The 27,019-nt window shown below is 41.0% G+C and overlaps 1 protein-coding gene and 1 non-coding gene across 2 annotated transcripts in view; both read right to left on the bottom strand.

Annotated features, from left to right (window-relative positions):
* CASR (calcium sensing receptor) overlaps positions 1-21,244 on the bottom strand; it is a 92,954-nt gene extending 71,710 nt beyond the window's left edge. The window contains exon 1 of the mRNA XM_053565315.1: positions 21,055-21,244. The gene's annotated coding sequence lies outside the window, so the exon portion shown is untranslated. The remainder of the gene's footprint in view (positions 1-21,054) is intronic.
* A 4,022-nt stretch (positions 21,245-25,266) lies between these two features.
* LOC128568229 (U6 spliceosomal RNA) lies at positions 25,267-25,373 on the bottom strand. The gene has a single exon (XR_008375050.1). It is a non-coding gene; the product is annotated as a U6 spliceosomal RNA (small nuclear RNA).
* Between the last annotated feature and the right edge of the window lie 1,646 nt (positions 25,374-27,019).

Genomic DNA, 27,019 nt, shown 5'->3' with positions numbered 1-27,019 from the left:
AAGCTGTTGCCCTGGGTAGAGTGCCATGGCATCACAGCTCACAGCAACCTCCAACTCCTGGGCTCAAACGATTCTCCTGCCTCTGCCTCCCAAGTAGTTGGGATTACAGGCACCTGCCACAATGCCCAGCTATTTTTTGGTTGCAGCCATCATTGTAGTTTGGCGGGCCTGGGCTGGATTCGAACCTGCCAGCTCAGATGTATGTGGCTGGTGCCTTAGCCGCTTGAGCCACAGGCACCGAGCCCCAAGACAGATTTTCTTTACTTGAATTCTACACACTGGAGTCCAGACTGCAAAGCATTCCTCTATCTGGTCCAGGTACAAAGTGAATGACAACAGAGTTTACTGAATAGTATAGTACACCATTCCCGGTTAGGTTAGAACTGGGACTCAGATATGTTTGGTGTGTGGCCCCACCCCCACCTGCCCCACGCACTCTTTAGTATTATGAACATTCTGCAGTAAGAGAGAACAGCAATGTGGTGTCATCCTCCTCCTGTCTGAGCCAGGTAAGGGAAAGACTGCAGTTAGTGTGGAGGTTCCAGACTGAGGTTAGGAGAACTGCGCTCTCTTACAGCTCTGCAATTGCTCGTCTCCCTGCTCTCAGTCTAAGATACTGTAAAGCCGCTGTGACATGTTTTTGGAGAAGTTCTAAAGAATGCTTTTTTTTTTTTAGAAGACAGCACAAATCAAAGGCTTTAATGAGGAAAAAGTAGATATTCTCCATTAAAGAATCTTCAAATGGACACTATAGAAAAAAGAAAACTGGGCCATAAAGTAGAATCAGTCAATCAATCAATCTGGGGGTGGGGCAGATCATCAGGATTATCTAACACCACACACTGAAAGCACAGAGGACAGGAGCTGGCATAGAGATCAGAGGAACAAAGGGAAAGTAAGCAATAACAGCAGCAAAACCCCCACACTCCCAAAAGTCACCTCAAAGTTTCTAAGAAGAGGGCATGACACAGGGTCTAGTGTAAAGGAGGGCATCAAGACACTGGTATGGGTTCAGAGCAAAGGTATACTGGTCAGGAGACACTGATGTGGAAGAAATGAGAACGATACTCTGAAGTGGTGGGTTTGTACCTCTCAGAAAGCACAGCGGTAATGGTCAGGACCCAGCTTGAATGAGTCATCCCAGATTACCCCTGACTTCTCTCTTTGCTATGCTTGCTGGAATGGCAGATAAAAATGAGTGTTGATTTCAGTAATTCAGATAAGGAGTTTTTGACCTTGGCTTAGCAACTGTACCCAAATAGTAAGAAAAAATACAGAAGGGTCTGGATCATCTATTGGCAACATATAAGCTACAGAAGCTACAGGCTCAAGTGACTAGTGAAGACGTGTGTTGTTAATAAGGACCCGGAGCAGCAAGACCCTTATCACACTCAGCTCTGGCCCGGACTTCGTGTGGGGTATGGTGCCAAGTATACATATTTCAGTCTTAGAGAGGGGACCCAGGCAAGCTGGCCTCTGTCCAGAGCAGGCAAACAGGAACAATGAAAGTTTGGTTATGAAGCCTGCAGGAGAAACAATTACTAGGACTGACCCTGAAAGTTTGCCTGGAGAAAAGGACTCTAGTTATGAAACGATCGGGATTTTCAGAATACTAAAAGAGGTCCTGGTTTTTTCTAGGTGGGTATACACCGAGCAAATTCCATGGTGACAGATTTTGGTGTAATGCAAGGAAGAATTTTCTAACCATCAAAAGGGTTAGAATACATTAGGCTTCTAATACAGCCCAAGAAAAAAATCCCTGTTTCAGCAATTAGGACTTTGTAAGAATAAATATACGTGTGAGGGTGTAAAAGTATTCAAAAAGAGGCTGCGGACGATCAGGTGTGAGGGAGGCTGAGCGCATCTGGCCCTTTGGACTGTGGATATCTGCATGTACTACCAGAAGAATCTGCAATTCTAACAATGATCCTGAACTTCCATTGCACCCTTCTTTCTTGGAGCTTATAGTAATTTTACCTTGAGTCACCCAGGAGTCAATGAATCACAGAACCATATCCCATATGAAGTCTGGGCCAAGGTGCATGTGATAGGGGTCTTGGTGCTCCAGGTCCTTGTTAACAACATGCTTCTTCAGTAGTCACCTGAGCTTGTAGCTTATATATTGTCAGTAGGTGGATTAACATGCTCAAAAATTGCTTGTAGAAAATCTAGGATCAAAACTCCTCCTAGTGACGTGATTTTTTACTGGTTTCTACACACGTCACACACAGGAAGCTACTTGAGTTTACCCAGAGGCAAGATATTATACAGGGTGTCCATAAAATTCCTGTACAAATTAAAATAGCCAACTATTTTGGTGGAGCCCATAGCTAAGTGGGTAGAGCGCTGGCCACACACACCAAGGCTGGCAGGTTCGAACCCAGCTTGGGCCAGCTAAAACAACAATGACAACTGCAACACCACCACCACCAACAATAAAAAAATAACTGGGCATTGTGGCAGGCACCAGTACTCCCAGCTACTTGGGAGGCTGAGGCAAGAGAATCACTTAAAACCAAGAGTTTGAGGTTGCTGTGACCTGTGACACCACAGCACTCTACCCAGGGCGACAGCTAGAGACTCTGTCTCAAAAAAGTAAAATAATATAGACAACTATTTTAAATGGACACCCAGTATAAATCCAAGGTAATACTTTCAGGTTTTATAGAGTAAATATTAAGATACAGATTTATGGTTTAATAGGTCAATAAATTGAATCCAGCGGTCCTAATAACAAATATGGAGAATAAAGTCAATGATGCAGTTCCTCTGGTTGATCTCTGGGAAGTGGCTTTTGCTGTGTGGGCTCAGCTGGACCTTTGAGGATCACTGCCAAGGTTTCTTCCAGCTCAGATGTGTTCTGCACTAACTACTAAAGCCAGAGGGAGCTTTAAGATATGATGTCCCATTCCTGAGGGTGTAACTGGTTTGTTCTGGGACTGTTTGTAGACATAGTTTAATAAAAGACATTTGAAATAAAAAAAAAAAGAGAGACAGATATGGTGTCCCAGAGAGCAAGCTAGCCCAGGCAGGCAGCAGGTATGAGGCAGAATGGAGCATTATGCCTTCCTATTTTTAATCAGTTGTTTAGTCCCCAAGTTGATGAGTAGAAACCCCAAAAAACATCAAATGATTCCAGCCCCACGTGCAGAGCTGGTCTTTGGCTCTCCCTGGCACGTTTGATATGGAGTCCTACCCATCAGGGTGATGGCTTCAACTTCTTCCTCCTTGGATGACTCTCCCTGTCTGACACCTGCGCCCTCACTAGCCTTGAGCTCCTCAAAGTGTCTTTAGCAGGGACTGCAGCTCCTGAAGTGAGTGAACATGACCTTAAGTCTTGTCTACTCACAGTTATCTCCCCTTTCTACTTCAAGAATATGTACAATTTCTCTGCTTTATGAGAAACTTGCATTGTTTCTTACTTCCTGGGGCCTGGGTGTCAGTATGTCCAGCACTTACTGTCTTACTTGGCAGAGGCCCATCTCTATGTGGAACAAATCTTTACAAGGGACTGTTCCTCCAATGGGTGTCCTGTCATTCTCTCTCAGAAGTGGCATAGGTCTCCCTGTCATCCTTCCTCTCTGAGTTCCTTTTTTTTTTTTTTGAGACAGAGTCTCACTATGTCTCCCTTGGTAGAGTGCTATGGTGTCACAGCTCACAGTAACCTCAACCTCTTGAGCTTAAGCGATTCTCTTGCCTCAGCCTCTCAAGTACCTGAGACTATAGGAGCCCATCACAATGCCCAGCTATTTTTTTGTTGCAGTTGTCATTGTTGTTTAGCTGGCCCTGGCTGGGTTCGAACTGCCAGCCTCGGTGTATGTGGCCAACGCCCCACCCACTGTGCTACGGGCGCCCCTCTCTAAGTTCTTAAGGGATGCAAACTGAATAGTCAGCCCCTCCTGATGTATTTGCTCATTTCTGGCCCCCCTGCATACTTTCCCGTGTTTTCCTTCCATTGCTCTATTCCAAGTCTCCCATTTTCCCTTGTGTCCCCCTCTCCTTCCAGTCCCCCCATGCAAGAATGGGGTGGCCATCTGTCAGCCTCCAGGGGCAGTCTTCATTGTCGTGCTCTGCAGCCTTCCTTCTTCCTTCTCAGACACTTTAATTATTTTGTTTCCTTGTCTCTGAACTGTCCTCTGTTAGGAGACACTGTTTAAAGGAGATAGCATTAGGACAGTGTTTTTTAAAGTGTGTCTCAGCATCACCTGGAAATTTTTCAGAAAAACAAATTTTCAGACCTGCTGACTCATATAAACTTTGGGGTGAGGTCCAATGACGTGTGATTCTAATACACACTCGAGTTTGAGAACTAGTGCATTATGAGGCAGTTTTTGGCAGGGGCCTCAGAACTATCCAAATCTTGCCCTCAAGCTTTCGAAGGAAAATGCATCTACTGAGAATATTAGCGAGACTCCCAAGCCTTCGTGTCAAACTCTAGTAAGAGGTGGGACCAAGGGAAGATCCTTTTTTCCCATTATGTTAGCTTAAGCAATCTATAGGTAAGGCATGAAATCCTGCCTCCTTGTCCAAGGCTGAACTTGAGATCCCTTCTTTCTGATCAAATAGGAGAAAGATGTGCTCCAAACTGCATGGCCACTTGGTGCTGGAAGAAAGGAGCCAAACATGTTTCCCACACATTCCAGGAATCCAGAGGCCAACTCAGTAGTTTCAGAAGCCTGCTTCCATGAGGGAGAAAGGTATTTGGTAAAATTCAATATCCTTTCATGGGGAAGACAGAAAGCTGGGAGTTAATGAACGTAATAAAGGGTGACTGTGAAAACAACCTATGCCAAACACCACACTTAATGGTGAAATAGTGTACAGTGTTTATCAAGCCTGCAGTGGTGTGCAGTAATATCCTAGGCCTTCACTCACTGGCTTACCCAGAGCAACCCTCAGGTGTGTGAGCTCCATCCATGGTTAGTGCCCTAAACTGTTGTATAATTTTTTATATTTTAAACCAGTGGTTTTCAACCAGTGTGCTGCAAGAAGATCCTAGGTGTGCCTTGAAAATTTTTAAAGATAATTAATTAAATTATTTTTGAAAGCAGTTCACAGCACAGTACTGTATTTTCTTTATTACTCCTTTTTTTGACCAACATAATTTAAGAGTGCCACGTAAGTTCAACTATATGTTCAAATGTGTCGTGAGATAAAAGATGTTGAAAACCACTATTTTAAACCATAGTTTTACTGTATCTTTTCTATGTTTAGATAACAAATTGCATTGTGCTACAACTGCTGACAGTATTCAGTTCAATGATATGCTGTATGGGTTTGTAGCCTTGGAGCAATACACTATCCCATCTAGCCTAGGTGTCTTTTAGGCTATACCATCTGGGTTGGTGTAAATATACTCTATGATGTCTGCACAATGATGAAATCACCTAACAGTGCATTTATCAGAATGCATCTCTGTCATTGAGTGACATGTGACTATAAATGGACAGCTCTCCTACGTTCATGGATAGGAAAACTCAACACTGATGAATGATTAATCAATGATTCACTGCAGTTCTGATAGAAAATCTCAATTCTCTATTGAGATATGTGTGTGCGTGGTGTGTTGCACAACTTGACTCATTTATTATTTCTTACAAGTTATATGGATAAGCAAAGGGCTGAGAATAGCTGACACTCCTAAAGAAAATGAACGCAGGAGAGAGGCTCATACTACCTGTTACCAAAAGTTAATATTCTCCTGGACAATTACAGTGGTTGACAATAGCAGAGGAGATAAACAGTATAGAACAGAGAGCCCAGAAACAGACTTGAGGGTGCACAGGACCTTGATAATTGACAGATGGTACCGTATATTGGTGAGAGAAAGGGTGGGGTAGACTATTCAAAAACTGTATTGGAACACTTGGTTATCCACGTGGAAAAAATGTATTTGGAACTCTGCTCAAATCATACACAAAATCCAATTGCAAATGGCTTAAAGATTAAAATGCAATAGGCAATTTTTTTTTTTAAATTTAGAACAAAATAATAGAATGGCTTTATCATCTCTGGTGTGGAAAAATTTCTTAAACAAATAAAAAAAAGCCACAAACAATGAAAGAAAATAAAAGGGTAAATCTGATTACATTAAATTAAGAACGACTGTTCATGAAAAGATCCTAAAAGTGAAAAGACAAATCACAAACTGAAAGGGGACAGTTGTAGTAATGTAAATAAAAAAGATTAGTACCTAGAATATTTAGCATTCTGATTGAAAGAAAAATTCGTATTGGAATAAACAGTGGGCAAAAAGGAATCAATAGGCAAAAAAAAAAAAAAAAAGAACAAGAAAAAGAAGCACATACTTACTGGTAATCAAATTAAAACCACAGCAATTTGGCAACAGTTCAACTGTTAGCCAGGGTGTGCCTAATTGAGCACTCTCTTATATTGATGGAGGAAGTTTCAATTGATAAAGTCACTTTAGAAATCCATTTTTTTCTGTTTACTCCTAGGTGTAATTTCCTAAAGATTCTTCCATAGGAATCTGCCAAGGAATCATGCACAAAAAGGTTCATAGCATTTTTTTTATACCAGCAAGAAACTATACATACCAATATTCTTCTGTCCATCTACAGAAGAAATGAAATAATGAATAAACCATAGCCATAGTCCTTAACATGGGTTACTTTCACAAATATAATTAAAAAAAAAAAGAATATTGAGAAGAATGCAAAGAGTATGATGCCATTTGTATAATATTCAAAGCACTGCATATTAAACAATGTATTATTTAGGGATACAAGTATTTCTGGTATAATATAATAAGTTTATTTATTTTTTTGCTTTTTTTTTGGTCTTCCTCCCAGCCAAACATTTATTTAGTTAATTAATTAATGTAATTTCGAATTAATATGAGGGTACAGGGTTTAGGTTACACTGTTTTCAATTCTAAGGAAAAGTTCAAGTTGTAGTTGAGCCCTTCACTCAGAGGGCATGCTGAACACCCTCACATTGTGTATGTTTTTGCTTTAATTTTTTTTTGAGACCTCTGTCACCCAGGCTGAAGTGCAGTGGCATGATCATTGCTCACTGTGTAATACGCACTTCTCAAACAGAATATAAAGCCAAATGAGCCAAGAGGAGGAACTTGCAGTGGGTGTGTTTCATGAACAGAATTCACTCTCATATTATGCTGCATCCAGTATACTCTGAAGTCATCTGTGGTTCCTTAGTGGCACAGAACATTTTTGTGTTGGGAAAAACCTTGTATAAGCAATGCAACTTCCAGAAATCCCAGTAAGAATTCCCTTATTTACAGACTGCTTTTTCAATGTGTAGTACAGTAACTCAAGTTGTAGCATAATAAACTGAACATCTATATGTCATAAAACTATAAAGAAAGGGAATATGAAAACCAAATTTGAGAGCAATTACCTTTCTGAAGGAAAGAGCAGGAAAGCCTTGATTAGGGGCATGCAGAAGTTCCAAAGAATTACTTTCCTTAAGCTGAATTATGGGTATACAGGTATCCATTTCATTATTATTCTTTAAGCCATATATAAGATTATATATTATCTCTAGCAGGAATAACATTTCACAATAAAAACTCAAATAATTCAAGTGCTTGAGTATGTTCATAGTAAAATTTAGGAAACTATAAAATGAATAATCAAAAATTAAGGTTAGTTATGTAAATTACTAAGAAAAGAAACTAATTTTTTTTGGTTTTAAAAACAATATTTGCTAACTGTAAAATATATAAGCAACGTATAAAAGTAGAAAGAAGAAACAATTAAAAATCACCCCAAAGTTGATCACCAAGAGAGTTTATTTTGGTGATTATATATATACATACATACATATATAATTTTACAAAAATGGGATTATAGTATACATTCTGATCTGAAACCTGGATTTCTTTTTCATTCAATAATATATATTTATGATAATAAATATATAATAATTATTTGACTTCCTAGTGGTTCATGGAATATGTAAGTCAAAATTTACATAGCCAATCATCTATTTCTGAGCATTAAAGACATTTCTTATTTTTTTACTCTTACAAAAAGCATTTCAATTACCCTATTTTCAAATACTTCTTTTACCTTAAGATTCATTCTGAGAGGTGGAAATACTATGTCATTAACTCTTTTGGGAGGTTGATCAGGAATAACCTGTTCTTTTAAAAGATAATTTCTTTGTTTTTTAACCAATGTTTTGGTTTTCTTTTAATAGGGGATATATTAATCAATGTTTTGTTTTAGTATTTTATCTTCTGAGGTTAACCTGTTCCATCTATAACTGATTATGCCCTAAAAAAAAAAAAAGATGAGTCAGAAAGCTCTATACAACTCTCAGGAGTCAGAGTGGTGAGACTTGTTTTTTAAAAGGTCTGAAAAAATGCTTCAGAGAAGGCCCAAATCAAAGGCTTAACTGATTATACTCAGGATTACCAGTTGGAGCAGCCAATGAATGAATGAGGAACAGATAGGTAGACTGTCGAGAAACAGAAAAGGAGAATGAAAAGGGGGTCAATGAAAGAAGCCAGCAGGGAGATGATCAAAGCCAGGAGAGCAGAGAGAAAAGCTGAAGAAAGAATGGGGACACTTTTCAAAGACATCTTGAATCCTGAAAGAAGGGGGATCAATGTGATGAGTGTAAGAAACTGAAGTGACCCAGCAGCACACGGCCGTTTGGAGGTGACCTTAGTCAGGAAACCAAAGCACACGGGATAAAAAGAGAAAAACAACAGGGTGGCGCCTGTAGCTCAGTGGGTAGGGCGCTGGCCACATACACTCAGGCTGGTGGGTTCGAACCCAGCCAGCCCGGGCCAGCTAGACAACAATGACAGCTGCAACGAAAAAATAACCAGGTGCTGCGGTGGGCGCCTGTGGTCCCAGCTACTTGAGAGGCTGAGGCAGGAGACTCGCTTATGTCCAATTGTTTGAGGTTGCTGTGAGATGTGACGCCACAACACTCTACCCCAGGGCGACATACTGAGACTGTCTCAAAAAAAAAAAAAAAAAGAAAGAGAGAGAGAGAGAGAGAAACAATGAATGAAAACCTGCATTAAGAAAAAAATAACGATATTGAAGAAACTTAAGAGATAGAACTCAGTGTCTGTAAAAATGCTTGCTTTGCTATGGGGGAAATTATAAAATATGAACTTGGTCAAAGATCTTGTAATTTAAAAGAAGTGTAGAATTTCCTTTGAAGTGTGAGTGAGGATAAAAAAAGACAGCTACTACTCTGGAGGAAAAAAATAAGGCCTACTGGGGTTCATAAAACTAGGTAGCAGAGGAAGGTAGAGAGGATACTTAGTTTAAATGAGGAAAATAATTTTGATAAATCTAAGCCACACAAGAATACACAATGCCAGATAAGAGCTCAGGCTTTGTGCAAATACTTCCTGGACAAATGACTAGCTCCCAAGCCCAGCCTGGCAGGTAGATGGGCAAAAATAGTCATAGTATAAGGACACCAACGGAGGAAACGACCAAGATGTAGGTCTAACGGTCACATCTAAATGGGGAGATGTTGGTCAAACTTATCTTCAGTTATAAGATAAGTTCTGAGGACGTAATGTACAGCATGCTGACTATAGTTAACAATACTGTCTGTATTCTACATACAAAATGTTGCTGAGAGTGAATCTTAAATGTTCTCACTGTACGTACATAAAAAGGTAAGTAAGGAGATAGATATGTTAAATAACTTGATTGGAGTAATCATTTCAAATTTACATATATCAAATTGTCACATTATATACCTTATTTGTCAATTTTATCTGTTATGTATATCTCAGTAACTGGGATACTGGGGGGAGAAAAACAACATCAGACATTTTTTTCCAATTAAAAAGACTCCAAAAAGTTAAAAAAAAACCTAAACATCAATTCGAAAGTAATTATTATATAGTAAAAAAGATAAAAGGAAATGACAGTAAGTTTTAATTACAACCTTTTAACTTTATGACTGTTCACATTTTTAAATATATGGTGCATGCCTACATCTTTAGCTCTATGTCATTTCTCTTTGAATCTGCTTTTATAAAATCATTTTAACCTGAATTTATGGCATTTCTAATATTATTAATACTATGTCATAAACACATTTCTCTGCCACTGAATATTCTTTTTCCACATAATTTAGAATGACTATTTGGAATTTAATTGATTATGTTTCTTACTTTATTTAGCCAATTCCTTTCTGCTGGACCTGAAACCTGTTCCTAGTTTTTCCTACTGTAAATATTGCTGCCCTGAACTTTCTGAGGGTAAAATCTTTGCACATGTTAAGGATTATTTCCTTAGCACAGACTCAGGCAGGGGAATTTTTAGATTAAAGGATGAGCACATTTTAAAAGCTTGTCATATGTATTGCTAAATTGCCCTCCACAAAGGGCATGCTCATTTATAATCTCACAGCAGAGATGACAGAACTATTGACAAACTCATTCCATTTTCAAAGCAGAGGAAAAAAGATCCCAGAAACTACATTTTTGACTACAGACTTTAGAATTTTATAGACTGAATTTGAAACTAAGGTTCCACTTACTGGCCACGAGACCTCAGACAAGTTACTCAACCTCACTGAACCTGTTTCCCCATGTGTGCTGGGATAATAACTACCCAAGGTTTTTGAAAGGATTACATAAAACAATTTATAAAAATGCTGAGCACCATGCCTGACCCATTGCAAACATCAAAAAAAGTAACTGGTATTCCTCAGCATAGTTTTCTCCCCACGGTTCTACTATGAAAACTAGAGAGAATAGCACATGTAATTAAGCACAAAAGAGAAGGAATTCAGATACAGGACCCACCAAAGGAAAGCACCAAGAGCACCACAAAGCTGGTTCATCAATGTGGTCAGAAAAAAGCCTGAGCAAGAAAATTAACTAAATCTAAATTATGTCACAGTGATGCCGGGAGCACATCTCTATGGACTTGAGTCCATAACACAAAAACACAACCAGCACTTTGTACTGAATGGATGGGAGGAAATGAAAACATCATAGGAAATCTCACTCTTGTGCTGAGAAGCCCAGCTGCTCTGCAGACCCGTTACAAGAAATAATGATGAGTTTTGAAAAAAAAAAAAAAAACTTACAAAAGGAAGGTTACAAGCCCTGGGATGTGTAAGCTGGGTGCTGTCACGCTGGGTCGATAACACTACTCAAGCAATGATGGGATTAATGACCTCGAGAAGAAGGGGGAAGGGAAAGATGGAGAGAAGTGGAGAGGACAAGGGAGGAGAAAGAAGGAAGAAGAGAAGGAGGAAGAAAGAAGAGGAAAGGAGGAGGAAGAGGAAGGAAAGAAGCAGGGAAGAGAATAACCAGGTGTACAGACCAAATGAATGTGTCCACTATGCTGGCCCTGGAAGATCTCAGTAGGGAAGAAGCAGCTTCCCGGATGTACAAGCTGGGAAGGAGCATCTGAGAACTCCTGGCTTATACTTGGATGATGACAAGGATCCAGAGTGAAACTAAGAAGTACCATAATGAACACGGAATTTGAGTAGGCACGGAGAACGGAAACGCTCAAGAGGAACTAAGGGTATAAGACATTGCTGGTACTTCTCTGCCAAGTGAAGAACAAGTTCCTTCTCATGACACTCATGAGAAAGTTCCTTCTAACAGAAAAGTTCCTTCTCATGACATTGTGGAACCACAAAACCACGCACCTGGATTGCAGAGGGGGAAATTAAGAAGGATTAAACCCAGCCTCCCTTTTGCTTTTTTGTTGGTGTGGCTTGATTTCACTAAGGTAGGAAGGGACAAGTGTTGGGGATGGGATAGGGAGGAAGAAGATAAAGAAGTGGGTGGTGGAGGAGGCCATTAGTCCCCACCATAGCTGTTACCAGGGCCACCCAGAGACGCATGAGACAACACTTCCTTCAAGGAGCTCCAAATCCAGTGAGGAAGACAAAAATCTCCTGGTGTGAAAAACAACCACATGTGCTAAGGGGCCAAGAAAGAGCAACAGATACAGTTGGGTGTGGGCTGTGGGCACACACAACTGGAAAAGATTCCTGGTGTAGGAAACCTGGGTTGGTGTCGGGACAAGGTGGTAAGGAGATAGGAGGTTCTAGACTGGGGAATCTGTAGGAAGTAAGGATGGGAAGGCAGGTAGTTTGGGACGTGTATCACCATGTGAAGCAGGCAGGACGGTCAAATGGCTTTGGGGCCAAGGTGAATGTTTCCACCACTCACAAACAGGTAGGCCTAGACAGTGGTTCTCAACCTTCCTAATGCCTCCTAATGCCGTGACCCTTTAATACAGTTCCTCATGTTGTGGCGACCCCCAATCATAAAATTATTTTCGTTGCTACTTCATAATTGTAATTTTGCTACTGTTATGAATCATAATGTAAATATCTGATATACAATATGTATTATCATTGTTGCAAAGGGGTCGTGACCCACAGGTTGAGAATTGCTGGCTTAGGACTTCAGTTTTCTCATCACTTAAATGAGGATGATATACAGTGCCTCCCTTCCAGGGTTGTAGAAAGGATTAAAAAACAAGCAAAAAAAGAAGCACTGTGCCAACACAGTTCCTGACACATAGTGCTTAGAAAGTAAAAAATAATTTTGTTATATTACTACTCCTAAAAACATAAGAAAAGCATGACATAGAAATGAGAGGATAGGAAAATGATAATTTAGGCTCAGTGCCTGTAGCTCAGCGGTCATGGGCACCAGCCACATGCACTGGGCGAGTTCCAACCCGGCCTGGGCCTGCTAAACAACAATGACAACTGCAACAAAAAAATAGCTGGGCGTTGTGGCAGGTGCCTGTAGTCCCAGGTACTTGGGAGGCTGAGGCAAGAGAATCACTTAAGCCCAAGAGTTTGAAGTTGCTATAACGCCATGGCACTCTACTGAGGGTGACATAATGAAACTCTGTCTCAAAAAAAAAAAAAGAGAGAGAGAAAAAAAGAAAATAATACTTTAAAAAACAAATTGGTGATTTTCCCAAATTAAGGTGTTCAAAAAAAAGTGCAATTCAAGGGGTGATAAAGATTAGAGAAGGGGTGGATCAGAGAGCCAGGCTACCTAGGGTGGTCTACAGATCAGCATCATCTGGGAGACTGTAGGAACTACAGACGTTTGGCCCCACCCAAGACCTACATAATTAGAATTTGTGTGTGTGTGGGGGGGGTGGAGGTCAGCAATCTACATGTTAATAACATCTCCCATCTTAAAGTCCCAAAGTTCTGGGCTGGAGGAAAAGTTTCTTGGACATGTGATTAGTTCAAAATAGATATACTCGCTCTCCAGTTAGCTTTGCCTTCAAAATTGAGCTTTTCACATGTGCAAGAGGGTTATTAATTTATAAAGAGAAGTTGGGAGATTCTGCAAGAAAAGTAAAACTATGGAACAGGATTAAGGTTGATTATAGCTACCAATTTTAGTCACAGTAAATGGAATAAAGTAGATTTTTGTCAATTCAATCATTGTTTTGTCAATTAAGTTATAAAAAACCTTTAGGTTTTTAGAGCTTTGAGGAGTTTGGAATTTTAGACTTATATAGGCCCATTTAACCCACATCACAGCCCTCTGTGGTAGATACTCTCACTGTCCCCATTGTACAGATGAGGAAAGTAGAGCAAAGAGAGGTTTCCAAAGTTACAAGGCTAATAAACAGCAGAGTCAGGATTTGAATTCAGGGGGTGAGACTCTCGAATGACATTAGCTCATAGTCCCTGATGCTTTATACCCACCATAATATACACGGAGGCCGTAAAATTCATATGCAGTTTAAAATAGTATGCAATTTAAAATTGCACAGGAACTTTCTGGCCACTCTGTATTTAACCTATTTATTTATTTGTTTGTTTTTAATTTCAGATTAATATGAGGGTACAAGCAATTTATTTAACTGATTTATTACTGGACACATGTTTTTTTTTTTTCCCTAGTGTTTCAAAAAATACACACTGAAGAACATCTTTGGGCATAAGTCTTTAACCACACTGCTGATGATTTGTTTATGATGGGGTCCCAGAAATGGAATTCTTTGGTCAAAGGCTATGAACAGTTTTGAGACAATTGTTTTCTAGAAAATCGTTCCATTCCATAAGCATTATCTCTAAAATATTCCTAATAAGGAAACTAATAATTCGTTTAAAAGATGCTTCTTTTATTCAAGTACAATGAAATATTTTTATGTTTCACCATCCATATGCTTTTCCTTATTTGAAAACCATTATATCCTTTGATAACTTTTTTGAAACTGTAGTCTTGTTGCTTCTCCTATTAAAATCCTATGAGTATTTTGTATGTGGAAAATTTGAACCTTTTGGCATGTTTGTTGCAAATTTCTTGGAGCTTTTTTTCATTTTAATTTAATTATAACTTTATATGTAAGTATTTAAAGTGTTTATATAATAAAATCTATCAATATTTCCCTCCATGATCTCTGCTATTTCCAAACTTAGAACTTCCTCATTCTCATGAAATATCTACAGCGCTCTCCTCCAAAAAATAAAAACTTTCCAAACTTTCAGTTGAAACTTCAAGTTATAACTTGACTGAGCCCATCTGTAGTAAAAGGTTATTTCTTCGGAAAGCTAAATGAGCTACCTGTGTTTGTTTTTGCTGGTAGATGTCCTTTGAGTTCTGTGAAACCTGTTTAAGCTGCAGAGGCAGCCGGATGGTGGGGAGAGCAGAGTCCAGGAGTGAGTGGAGAGGCTGCTCACCTGACCAGGCCGCTCACACATAGCTGTGCTTTCTTTGACAAGCCACTCTACCTTCCAGTTCTCTGGTTTCATGATTTGTAAGATGGAGATAATAATACTTCCCTCGCCCCCTCCCTCATTTATCTCCAGACGTGTGGACATGTTCTGAGGATCAAATGCATTAATGATAAGAGGGTGCTTTTGTTGATTACTGACTGTTGTGCCAGTCTAGATATGGAGATTTTTTTCACTCCTTAAGTCACTCATTTACTTCATCCATTCATCGATCCATTGAGCTCCTCCTGGTACGTTTACCAGACACTTTGCTGGATTCCAGGGTTTCAGAGTTGAATAAGATATGCTGCCTACACCGGATGAGCTCTAACCATGTGTATTAGTGCATATAAATTTCTTAACAACCAAAAAAGTAGGTAATGTTAATAACCCCAGTTCATAGATAAGGGAAATGGGGCACAGGAAGGCTGAACAACCTGCCCAAGGTCACATAGCCAGGAAGCTGTCAAGCTGAGAGATACAAGCCTGGGCAGTCTAACTCCAGAGCTTAGGCTTCTAACCACAATACTACTGTACCCTTTCTCAAAAGATGAGGGTGAAAATTGGCTGATAATTACACAGAGCATGAAAGTCATTTCTTCAGAGTGTAAAAAGAAAAGGCGACTCCACCTACTACTTTTTCCCCTGACCTCTCAATTGGCAAACACTTATCTGGTGGGCAGAGGCCTCGGAAGTAGGGATGAGCCCACCCAGATCCTGACTTGTAGGGGCTCACGATCTGATGGACTGAGGCCTGAACCTTTGGTAGAGAGCTTTTGGTAGAGAGCTTTGGCCTGAGGGTTCCCTCAGCCCATCCTCCGTATCTCAGATCAGCTGGCACCACTCCCTCTTGTTTTCCTACTCACCCTCTCCCACAAGGGCTACCGAACTTGAAATCTGGGTACCATGGCTGTCGTCTCTGACTGGCCAGTGCCAACTCCATGTCTGATACACAGTTGGAGCCCAATGGGTGAACTAAACGAAATTAAAGGCTTATGTCAAATTATAGAATATTTAGAAAGACTATATGCAGGATATGATAATTCTTTCAACCATCAACTTCTATTAGAAGGAGAAAAACAAAACATTTTTCCTAGGACAAAGGTTTATTGAGGGGAATAATTACAATGTCTTTGAACCTGCTTATTTCTTTCTACACGAAAAACAACAAGTAAACAAGAAACATGCTTGTTAAGAACTCTTCCCATAGAAAATATGGGCAAACGCAGACAACTTGCTCCATTTTTCTGTTAATGATTTTGAGTGCGTGGGTGTGAAAGAGTCATTGGAGGAAGGATAGCTAAAATTAGCTTCCTCTCCACAGGTATATTACCTTTGCCCCCATCATCACTGATAAACTTCACTGAGGGTGGAGGAAAACAAGTTTCCACCCTGGTTCCCAATTATGGATGAGAAACACATAAAAGCAAATTAATTCAGGTTACTTAACCTAAGAAATCTTTGCTCTTCCCTGTTTTCCAATGTGAGGGAAGATGCAGGGACTAGCTGAGACAAAGCACATGGGCTACTGAAGCACCTGCCATACACCAGGCATCGTGTTAAGCACTTTCCACATATAGCTCATTTAAACCTCACGACCACACCATGAAGGAGACATTACCTTAGTTTTACAGATATCTAAATAATGTCCTCCAGTAAAGGACATTATGAGGCTCAGATATGTTAATGTCTTGCCCAAAGTCAGAGAAGGAAAGTCCACTTTTAACCAAACTGGACTGTCCATGGCAGAGGCTGACCTTATTTTGCTCACTTCACATTTTATTACCTCACTCGTTTGGCTCCGCCTAATTACAATGTCTGTTCATTTCTGTGGCTTCAGGTAATAATACAGTCGTTTGAGCAACTGAATCCAAGGATATACATTTAATCGTAATTCTTAGTAGCCACCTGTGGTGAAATGGGAGTAAAGCTCTCTGCAATTTTTCAATACACACTACTTCACATGTCTGGATTGTTTCCTGCCTGATGAATGGGTGATGTGGTTATCATAACTGCATTGCATTATAAAATAGGAACCATCTCAATCCTCTAATCCTCACTGGCTTTAATAAAGTTCATGTGAGCACCTCAATCTCTGCATAGTGGATTTGGGAGGACATGAAAAAAAAGAGAAAAAAGTCCATCTGCCTGGTGTCAGTCAAGGATCAAGTCAATACTACCAGGCATGAGTAAAGGTTACACATGCCATTTTAAGCAATGACAAATAGGTGAAGTACAATGTCAATTCACCCTTAACTGAAAGGCTGAGAGAGAGAGAGAAAGAGAGAGAGAGAGAAACAAATTATATTTGGTATGTATTAACTGGATCTTCTGATCCTATTTCAAGTTACATCGCAGATGTTGTAAGGAGTCTTCGACAGTTTTTGTTACTCATCACGAAGTTCTGCACACAGGGCTTCCCAGATTACTGATCCAAAGTGCTGGTTGATGCCCAGCTTCCTTTTGTCTGTGCCAAGATCACTAGGATGACAAAGCTAAAGGATGACAGACCAGAATCCCAAGCCTCACCTCTTTATATCCTCACCCTCACTACCCACATCTAATGAGTAACTGAGTTCTGCGGCGGAGCCTACCTCTGAGATATCTCAGGAATGTAGCTGGTTTTCTGCAGGGCCACTGCCTCAGCCCCATGATTCAGAGCACCATCACCATAGTCTGGTCCGAATGGTTGTATTACCTTTAAGAGGTCAGCCTGTTCTAAACAAATTCCCTTCAACCCAGCATTCACATGCAGCCAGAATGACTGCACTCTAAACAAAAATGCTCACTAAGTCTCTCCTCTATGTAAAGTCCTCCAGCCACTCCCTTTGCCCTTCGATAAATAATGAAAATAATAGCCAACAATGACTGAGTACATACTCTCTGCATATCTTATCTCAATCTTTGCAGCAATCCTATGAGAGCAGTACTGCCTTCATTACCGTTAATTACTGAGGCTAAGTTGTGTGACTGAGGTCCCCCAGGAGAAGTGGCAGACTTATGACTCAAACTAGGTCTGTCTGACCCAAAGTGCATACTTTAACCACCTCTGCTAGCCTGCCCACCTCTCCAGCCTCATCTTTCAATGATCCCCCCTTGATCCCTTGGCTTTAGCTCTTTGACCCACTTGCTGGTCCTACATCTGTTTCATGCTTCTGGCTTGTTGTTTGTTTTTGCACACAAATCTCTGTTTTATTATGCTTCTCCCTTTTGTCTCTCTCATCTTTCAAGATTCAACTCAAGTGTCACCATGAATGGTTCCCTGACCCCTCCTTTTCTTGGTAGAATTGACCACTCCCCTCCTTTGTATATTATTGTTCCCTGCTTATACTTCTGTTATAACGAACATAATACTTTACAACCTGTACATTAATGAGTATGATTCCCTCTCTTAGATGTCTACACATATCTTAAATGTTGGGATTGTGGTTTAGCAATCCATTTTAGCCATACTAACTAATACAGTTCTGGACACACAGAACATTTACTGTAAACATTGTTGAATTAATAAAAATATGAGTTTGAATGTGAAATACGTTCCTTGGTTATATAGAGGATCTTATGCTCTACATTGTGAAATTTATATTTCTTTTACTTACAGTGTCAATGCAATTGATACTATGTTTTTCTTTACTAAGGAATTGTATATGAAGCTTTGAAGACGTACATGGAGCTTTAGAGTAACTAAAAAACTTTGACATCCTCCTAAGTAGTGTCGTGGATGAGGATGAAGGGAAGATATTATAGCCTACCTGCCTCACCTGTTTTCACCTCGGCTATTGTTCACTGATAACAGTGAAATGTCACTGGGTAAGCCAAAATTGGTATCAAAGTTACCATATTTACCTTGTCAATGGGACTATGGTTGATTCACATTTGAACTGCGATGAACACATTTTCTTGTACACAATTAAATAAACTGAAAATAATAAAATTAATCTGAACATTTAATTTAAAAGCAAGAAATCAGTAATGGAAGACCATGACCAACTCAAGACAACACAAACAGTGCTGTGATAATGCAGCATTCTTTCCCAAAGTGCCAGAAACGCCAAATCCGTATCTGTGCACATGTGTGGCAAATGCCACAGGGCAGGCAGTCTTCTTGAGGACTAGCAGCAGCCAAGTGGAATTCCTAATAGATACATCTGGTCCTACCTCAAAACCAAATATAACCTTAACACTCACATCCATCCTTGGATCTTGGCTCAAGGGAGAACTCCTTGAGAACACCTTCCCTGGGCTCACAGTTCAGTCTGTAAACATCCTCAAAGGACTGTTTCCTTTAGAGAGCTTATCTTAGCTTGTAATTATACAGTCAACACTTAGTTATTTTACTAACAGCTGCCTCTCCAAAGCATCTGTAAGCTCCAAGAGAGCAGGGACCTTGCCTGGTTTTTTTATACCATTTTGTGGCCAGTGACTGTCACATAGTTAGGCTAGCCACTCTACATAAATACTGTATTTTGCAAGAATGATTTCTTGAGAATTATATGCAGCTCCTTACCATTCCCACACTTGCAGTCAATCCATTACTCTTCATTTTCCCCCTACCCTATCACAAAGATAGCCCTTATTTTCTAATCTTCTCCCCCCTACTCCTCCCACCCCACACCCATTCAGTCTTCTTAGAAGAGGCAGCTTCTAAACAACCTGAACTTTCTGACATGGTTGGGATCCAGTTCAAAATTGTGCAACATGAAAAAATGAACAGAATAAAGGAAAACGGGCTGATGGGAGCAGCTGTTAGGTTATGTTAAGCAATTTTTATGCAGCTCCTGAAGAACTTGTTAATTCAGTAAAAATTTCAAACACTGTTTTATCATAGAGACAAAAATGGGTAGATTTGCTGATTTTTTCACTTCTCAGTATGTTATGGCCTAGCCTAGAAAAAAACTTGGAAAAGAGTTGATTGTGTTGAGTGTTGGCAGGAAGTAAACCACATGTGTGGTCTCTTAACAAAATTATCTAGCAGTTGTTCCCAAATGACAGGGGCCTGTGCTCCAGGATTCGTCCCATTCAAGGGTCCTGGTCTGCTCCTTCCTTTCCACTGCCCCTCCATCTTCCTCTCCTAAATCTTCCCCTCCCACCTTGGGAGCCACAAAGCTGGCCCTGAGCCCCTTCACCAGGCGGCTCAGAGGCGGGTATAAAATATCCAGATCTCCCAGGTTCCTACAGAGGAAAATTCCTATGCTAGAGGGTCTTGGGGTAAGGGAGAGAAAGGCAATACAAAGGCCTAACTGACAAAGCTCTGCTTTAGAGAATAGGAACAAGTATGGTGTTAAGTCCAGGACATCCGGAGCATTCAGGAACTATCCTTAATTAATTGTCCTTAGTACCAAAGTCTACATAGACTTCACTTGGAAATTCCAGCTTAAGGGGAAAAACAGGTGAGGTACAGTACTGTGTCATGGGTTCTTCCCCAGTGCACCTTTCTTCAAATTGCTGGTAGAGTTAGGGCAAGTAAATAGGTTGTTATTCTCGTAGCAGGCTCCCCACCCGGAGGACCGCCTCTGGGAAAGACATTTGAGGACCGTCGCTAGAAGGGAATATTGGGGATTGAGGGATGTGAGCAGGGATGGAGGCATTATTTTCTCTCGGTACCTTCATTAGGCAGGTGGTAGATAAAGAATTAAAAGGAGGGGGCAAAATGAGTATAGCAAGAAAGCATATTGAGTAAAAAAGGAAGGGAGGGATAAGTATAGGCATAGAAAAGACAAAGGCTTGTACCATTTGATAAAATAAAAACCCATGGGCATGTATTATGGACGACAGTGATAATCCTAATAAGGTTAATAAAAGACTCCATCAATCTGGTACTCTTTTTCTCTTCCCAAGGAATATGGAGGCTAGTGACTCGGACTAGGGACGGACATTCTAATTTGGTGCCACTGAGGCAAGGTCTCCAAGGCAGCTGGAAGCTTGGACCAGGAATCTTGCATGGTCCTAGAGGCCAGGGCGGACGCTGTAGCTCTCCCTTACATATACGTGTACTCTAGAAACTTGCCTATCCCCTTTTGACACAGAATGAGAGTTCTTTCAGACCATAACACTGGAAGAAATAAGGCGGAGGCACAAGACACTACCCACAGCCCGCGTCTTAGTGAGCGCTCCCGCTTATCTGCACAGGCGACCCACTTCCCTTTCGGAGGGTCCCCGAACAGTCCAGTCCTGCGCCGGGGAAACCCCTGCTCCTGTAACCGGGGTCCTAACTTGCCGCACGACTTTCGCTCAATGTTCTCTGATCCGAGCTGTTCCGGTGTGCGCCCCTCGTTGACACCTGAAGCCTTGGCCCCCAGACCCCGCCAAAGCCCCTCCCCACTGGGGACGCTTTCCGCCCGCCCTCCTCCCGCACCGCGGTCCTACCTGCGCCCCTGTCCCGGCTCCTTCGCACAGGGCAGCTCCGGCCCCTCGGCCGTGGATCTCCACGGGGACGGGCTCGGGTCTGAGCTCAGGTTTGCGCACGGGTCCTGCTCTGAATTCCAAGGTCAGGGTCTTGCCGAGGCGCGCGCTGCTCCCTGGCGCTTCGGCGCCGGCTCCCAGGTCCAGCCCCGGCAGCCCCCACAGACCCTCTGGACGGCCGCTGTGGCCCCGGTCCCGGAGCTCCGCCCCCCTCCGGCTCCCCGCCCGCCTTCCCCCTCGGGGTCTCCGACTGCGGAGCCCAGCTCCCCTCGGAGTCCACTCGCTGGCTGCCTTCTAAGCCCCCCACGGCAGGCAGCACCTGAGCCCTCACAGTCTCCCTGCCCTGAACAGACGCCCCTGGAGCCGGGCGCTGAGGGCGCGTCTTCCCTTTCCTGAGGGACACTAGCAGGGTCTGGCCCCCAGGAGACGTCGGGCCCCGCGCTCAGGTCCTCTCCTGCCCTCTCGGTGTCGCGCCAGGGGTTCCCGGCTCCCAAATCCTGACCCTGTTGTCCGGGAGCTCCCTTTTCCCCAACCCGACCTCTTGGTTTAGGGGGCTTATTACACGCCACCAACGTTCTTTGAGCCGAGGATGCAACAATGTTTTCTGATGTAAGGCCAGAAATTCACAATAGAATAAACAAAAATCCTGTGCCAAAACTCTTCCTGATACTGCGAGACTCAGGTGAAGCGATGCCTATGCCACAAGACCTATGGGGCGCTAGCAAACAGCTGCCTCCTTCCGCTCTCCGGTGCGAAGACGTCTGTTGGACCCCTCAGTAAGCTGCTTGGAGGCTGGAATCCTGCATTGCCATCCCTGTCCCCAGCCCCTGGCACTGGGCCTGCCACCCATCACAGCAGCCGAATATTTTATGAATAAGTGTAAAACTAATTTCTTTTGCCGAATACAGGTGATGTGCCTTTCACCCTCAAATAAAGCATACTCCTTTGGGTGGGTAATTTGCCAATCTCTATAAAGAACCATTCCAAATATTATCCCCTTTAATGTAGTATTCTGCACTTGGGGAAATTTCCAGAACAAAAAAATAATACTCATGTGCAGATGTTTGTAGCTGGATCATTTATTACATAAAATAATTTCGAAACCACAAAAAGCAAAACAAGCCAAAATGTCAACAGTAGGAAATTCATTAAATAAATTAGGGTGACTTAATGGGATATTATACAACTGCTAAAATGATAAACATCGAGACAGAAATGCTTCCAATTCCTTTTAGAACAAGGAGTATGCATTTATTTATGAAGCAAAAAGAAAACAAAAAGAAAAAAATGAAGTAATATTATAAAGCATTTTCAAAACAATATTAAGAAAAAAACATAGAAAATTGCATTGTAACTATACTTAATAACTTCAAAGAAAAATGCAGTTTTCTTCTCTGCAAAATAACACCTACCTCAAGGGATGCTTGGAATATTAAATGAGATATTCAAGAAAAGTGCCAGACACATAGTGGCTATACAGCAAAAAGTTTTCATTTCCTTTGTTAAAGGGAACTTGGACTCAAATGTGTCAAGTACATTATTGTGGCCCAGTTCTGCCCATTTGGCTTCCTCTCACACAAATGCAGGGCAGAAGGAGTTGAGGATTTGGTTAAGCACCAGGGTAAAGTAAACGAGGAGAATCTAGTTAATAAGGATAAATGTCAAACCCTCCGGCAGGCCCAAACACCCAGCAATACAAGTTGGTAATGGGGGATTTGGCTCAATAGCAGTATATATCAAAATATGGCAGAGTTTTGTTGTTTCCTCCAACCCAAACTCCTGGCTCAAGGGATTTTCTTGCCTCAGCCTTCCAAGTAGCTGGGTCTATAAGCCTAGAGCCCTGTACCTACTTCTATCTTTGATACTTGAGTTAGCTATAAGCATAGCCTTGTCAGCATCCAAAGGCTGAATTAATTCACTCCAAAAGCTGGATGAGGCTATAATCTTAGGATGGACTAACACTCTTCAATAGTCAGCTGACACCTGAGCATAATGTTCAACCTTGGGGACTGTCTTTAAGAAAGTGACACTCAGAGCTCTTGTTGCTCCCATGTTAAAGATGTAGAAACTGACACTTAATAGTTTAAGGTTTTCAGGATTGGGGAGCTGGCAGTTGGTAGAACCAAGACCTGAGCCTGATAAACTTGACCTCAGTCCAGGTGCTGGGTCACTTTGCCAGTCTGTCCCCATGTGTGCATCTTCCACTAGAGATGGTTTTCGGTGGTAAACAGACAATAACAGTAAATAACAGTGGATTACAAGGCGAAAGAGCTAAAACCCTTTTCAATTATCTTGTTCCTATGGCCCAGGTCAGGGAGGAAGTGTTACTTTGTGGTATTTGTCTTTACACCTCTCTAACCCTTGCTAATCTCCTGTTTTAACAATGAAAGAGCTTGCCTCCCCCCAAGAACCTTTGCTAGGCAACAGCTCCTAAGTAGAATTTAATTTCATCATTTTCTCTTCCGTCTGTGACTCCTCATGCTGTTAATTTCTAATTGATGTAGTTTTCCACATACAAAGCAATGTAGTTTCCATTTAAGATAAATTTTATTATATAAGAAAAATGAGTAATTTCAAACAAAAATTGAAGAGAACTAATAGGACCAGTGATACTTGAAATTTGGAAAATACTGCCCCACACTCTAGTAAGACCAGTGGATGGAAAGTACAGTCAGGCTGTTTTCAGTCCAAAATAAGTAAGAACTTCCTAACAATCAGAGCTGTCTGAGAAGATGCTTAAGGGCCGCCTTAGGGTGGAGAATATCAACCACACTGGAGTAGAGGTCTGAAGAGGGTTGGAGCAGAGGTTGTTAGATGCCTGCTTGTTATGAATGACACCATGGGAGCCCAAATACTAGACAGGCTAGAAGTTTTAAACTTCCTGCCAAGCAGCAGAGCTTCCCAGGGATCTGACCTCTGAAAAGACAGATTTTGGAGTAAGTTATATGAACTCTCCTTTTGAGGACAAATCCCAAAGGAGAGTTCCAAACAGGCTTTGAGCAATAGCACCACTGTGTCAATGGTATAACGACAATAGTGCTGAAAGAGCCCTACCAGCTTCTCTCCAAGGTATCTGTTCTGACACATTCTGAGGGATTTAAAATGTTAGAATGTTTGTTTGCAATTCATTTCCTCTATTTATACCTTCTTCAGGTGTTAACTCTATTCCTAACCATCCTGAAGGCCAAGAGGATGGGGCTGTTCCTCTTTCCTCCCATTTGTCTACATCTCCCATCTCTCCAGGGTCCACTTTGTGGCATTTGTGTCCCCCAAAGCAGCTGCCCTTGCTGTTCAATTTAACCCTTTAGACCAGTAAAAAAAAAATGTATGTGTAGTTAAAGTATGTAGGGCCTCCAGCAGTTAAAAAGTACCTTTGGTAAAGGTAATTTATTTCGCAGCTACGTAGTCTGAAAATCCATGCAGAACTGTGGTCTGATTGCCTTATGGTTTGAGAACATTTGGTGCTTACAGATCATCAGGGTCCATGACTGCTGAGAATGGAAATCCCTCCAGGAGCTTATTTGGCAGGTAGGCCAGAAGGAGGAGACTATTTAGGCAGCGCCACAGATGGACTAAATGCTTCCACTAGAGTAACTGCATGATGGAGAAACCATTTAATTGTTAGACAGCATGTTGGGTTAGGAAGTCCTTTCCCAAGGCATCCTTGATGCTTCTCTTTCCCTCACACATGATAGCCAAACTATCTGCAAGTCCTACTGGCTCTACTTTCAAAATACAGGATGTCCCAAAAGTTTTCCCCGAAGTCACTATACATACAGAAAATGGAAAATTATAGTTATAGTGTCTGTTTTCTCTTTTCTCCTCCTTTAAAAAATGGGGTTATCTCTCTTTTTCTTATCAACATGTAAATCTTATTATAGTCTAGGTATAGGTTCTTTGTCAATTATAGGTACTTTATGGTAAATTGATAATTTATAATTATGCACATTTATGAGATACAATGTGATGTTACAATATGTTAACACAATGTGAAAAATTAAATCAGGCTAGTTAACATATCTATCACCTCACACAATTTTTTTATGGTGAGAACATTTGAAATTTAATTGTTGAGACAATCATAGGTATTGCAAATATCTTTTCCGATTTTGTGGTTGCCTTTTCCCTCTCTTCATAGTGATTTTTCATGAACAGAAGTTCTTTTTTTTTCTATTATTAAATGTGGAATACTTCACGAATTTGTGTGTCAGCCTTGTGTAGGGGCCATGCTAACCTTCTCTGTGTCATTATAATTTTAGTATATGCGCTTCTGAAGCAAGCACAGATGTTCTTATTTTTAATGTAGTCCAATATATTCATCTTTTCATTTATGGTTAGTGTGTTCTTTCTGGTCCTCCTTCAGAAACCTTTGCCTACTCCAAGTTGTGGCTGTGTTCTCTAATGTTGTCTGCTAGAAGACTTCTTTTTTCTTTTTTTTGAGACAGAGTCTCACTATGTTGCCCTCAGAAGAGTGCTGTGACATCACAGCTCACAGCAACCTCAAACTCTTGGGCTTAAGTGATTCTCTTGCCTCAACCTCCCAAGTAGCTGGGACTACAGGCGCTGGCCACAATGCCCGGCTATTTTTGTGTTGTTGTTGTAGTTGTCATTGTTGTTTAGTTGGCATGGGCTGGGTTTGAACCTGCCAGCCTCAATGTATGTAGCTACAAGCATCAAGCCAAGAAGACTTCTTGATTTGCCTTTTACATTAAGATCTGCAGTCCACCTGTAAATGATTTTTGTATGGGTTAAGTTTCATTTTTTCCCATGAATATCCAATTGACTCGGCCTCACTTCTTTAAAGTATCTACTTTCCCATACTCTTCTATGTCACCTTTGTTATAAATAAGTTCTCATATATGTGTGGATCTGTTTCTGTACTCCTTATTGTGTCCTAGGGGTCTATTTGTCTATTATTTTGCCAAAATATCACTATGTCTTTTTTGTTTTGGCTTTATAATAAGTCTTCAAATCTGGTATAGTAAGTCTCTAACTTTATTCTTCTTTAGGATTATTGTGGCTCCTCTTGGCTGTTTGCATTTATTTCCATACATTTTTATTTATTTTTATTTTTATTTATTTATTTTAACTATTATTAAATCATAGCTGTGTACATTAGTGCAATCAAGGGGTACAATGTGCTGGTTTCATATACAATCTGAAATATTCTCATCAAACTGTTCAACGTAGCCTTCATGGCATTCTCTTAGTTATTGTATGTAGACATTTGTATTCTGCCTTTAGTAAATTTCACCTGTACACATTCTAAGATGTACTGTAGGTGTAGTCCCACTAATTATCCTCCCTCTATCCCAACCTCCCCTCTTCCTTCCCCTCCCTTGGCCCTTTCCCCATATTCTTGTGCTATAGTTGGGTTATAGCCTTCATATGAAAGCTATAAATTAGCTTCATAGAAGGGCTGAGTGCATTGGATACTTTTTCGTCCATTCCTGAGATACTTTGCTAAGAAGAATATGTTCCAGCTCCACCCATGTAAACATGAAAGAGGTAAAGTCTCCATCTTTCTTTAAGGCTGCATAATATTCCATGGTATACATGTACCACAATTTGCTAGTCCATTCGTGGGTCCATGGGCACTTGGGCTTCTTCCATGACTTAGCAATTATGAATTAGGCTGCAATAAACATTCTGGTACAGATGTCTTTGTTATATTGTGATTTTTGGTCTTCTGGGTATATACCTAGTAAAGGAATTATAGGATTGAATGGCAGGTCTATTTTTAGATCTCTAAGTATTCTCCAAACATCATTCCAAAAGGAACATATTAGTGTGCATTCCCACCAGCAGTGTGGAAGTGTGCCCTTTTCTCCGCATCCACGCCAACATCTCTGGTTTTGGGATTTTGTTATGTGGGCTACTCTTACTGGAGTTAGGTGATATCTCGAAGTAGTTTTGATTTGCATTTCTC

Source organism: Nycticebus coucang, chromosome 16 (assembly GCF_027406575.1).
Source record: "Nycticebus coucang isolate mNycCou1 chromosome 16, mNycCou1.pri, whole genome shotgun sequence".
Taxonomy (NCBI): domain Eukaryota; kingdom Metazoa; phylum Chordata; class Mammalia; order Primates; family Lorisidae; genus Nycticebus; species Nycticebus coucang.
Note: the sequence above shows the minus strand (reverse complement) of the source record. Positions and strands in the feature narration are given on the sequence as shown.